Source organism: Papilio polytes, unplaced genomic scaffold (genome assembly GCF_000836215.1).
Source record: "Papilio polytes unplaced genomic scaffold, Ppol_1.0 DF821733.1, whole genome shotgun sequence".
In the NCBI taxonomy this organism is placed as follows: domain Eukaryota; kingdom Metazoa; phylum Arthropoda; class Insecta; order Lepidoptera; family Papilionidae; genus Papilio; species Papilio polytes.
In genome coordinates, this window is record NW_013527471.1 from 10,169 (window position 1) to 11,718 (window position 1,550).

At 33.9% G+C, this 1,550-nt stretch overlaps 1 long non-coding RNA gene across 1 annotated transcript; it reads left to right on the top strand.

Moving 5' to 3' along the window:
* LOC106108231 lies at positions 1 to 1,544 on the top strand. The gene is made up of 3 exons (XR_001225911.1): positions 1 to 21; positions 879 to 971; positions 1,444 to 1,544. It is a non-coding gene; the product is annotated as an uncharacterized LOC106108231 (long non-coding RNA).
* Positions 1,545 to 1,550: the final 6 nt, after the last annotated feature.

A 1,550-nucleotide genomic window follows, 5' to 3' on the forward strand; every position in this document is an offset into this window, starting at 1 on the left:
CTGCGCACCGCTTACGATAGAGTTAGTATACTATTTAATGTTATACTTCGATATTAAAAATGACTGAGAATAGCGCTTTTCCTTGATACTTGACATTGACAGATGTCATAGGGATGGGACTTATATGCCAATTAAGAATAATTCCTTATTTCGATAGTGTCCCATAAATTTCTTCTTAACCCTTAATTCGATAGAGTCCAGTGTTACGCACAACTGATTAAAAAAAAAGTATTTATCCTGTACTTATTCCATATACAAAAATGAGTGTTTCTAAAAAAAACTTTTTTGCTGTAGCAAGATATTATACAAGATAGATATTTTGTAAAATCTCCGTCGAATTGAGGGTTAACAATATATATTCGGAAATAGCAATAGACGGATTACGTCACGAATGACATCATCACACGAACGCACATACAAATACGAATTGTAATTGAGAAATTGTAACGAGCCTATCTAAACTGTATAAGGCTGTAATCACAGAGTAACTAAAAACAGACATGTTTGTATCCATCACTAAAACGTTCTAAAATAAATCCATAGACAATAAATGATAGTGTAAGCCATCTTGAGCCAGAATCGTTAATTGGTCACTAAGTTTTGTGTAACTTTAGAAAGTATCAGGTACTGTTTATGTTATCTAAGCACGCTTTTACGTCTAAATAATTTCGAGAAGTCTCTTACTATAATGCAAAAATAATATTTATAAGTAATCTAGATTAAAATGTCATATTATTTTAACCTTAACGATGTAATTACGTCAACTCTCATCGTCGACATTCAAAGATTATTTATATGAAAACATTGCAATGAACATAATATTGTATATAAGTGCAGATGTATTTATTACTATAATAATTATTATTATTGTGGTAAAGGTAATTCAACTATGGCAGAGGAAGCAGCTCAGAATGAGACAGAATATGATTTTCGCGACTATCAAGGTGGTTAAAGGATGGGATTTCCCACAAGTAAGTATTAAGAGTCGACTTAATATTAACTTAAATTTACATTGTCTGTACTTTACTGCGGTCATTATACTAATACTAGTTTTTTTCCGCGACTCCGTCCGCGGGGAATTAAAAAACAAATTGAATAGCCTATCTGTTCTTGTTGCTAAATTTCATCGAAATCCCTCCCTCCGTTTAGGCTTCTAACTAACAAACAAATATCCATCTAAACTTGGCATTTATAATGTCAGAAATGTATAATTTTATTATAAATGCAAAAGTCTAGATGGGTGGATGTTTGTTAGAGTTTGTAGCCTAAACTGCTGAACGGGTCTCGATGAAATTTGGAATAACAGATGCGAACGAAATCGCGGGCGAAAGCTAGTTTTTACATATTCTAAAATCGTTTATAAGTTTTTGTGTTACGTGATAAAAAAAAAATCCATTCAATCGCATTTATAATAAGAAGTGTTATTTAACTCTTGTGCTGTAGTTCGTCGCAATGGGCGCGGAGCAACGTCAAGCGATACGCCGCGCACTTAACGAGGACGCAGAGAAGCTGCTAAGTGAAGGCGACGCCGCCGACCCTCAACTGAGGAG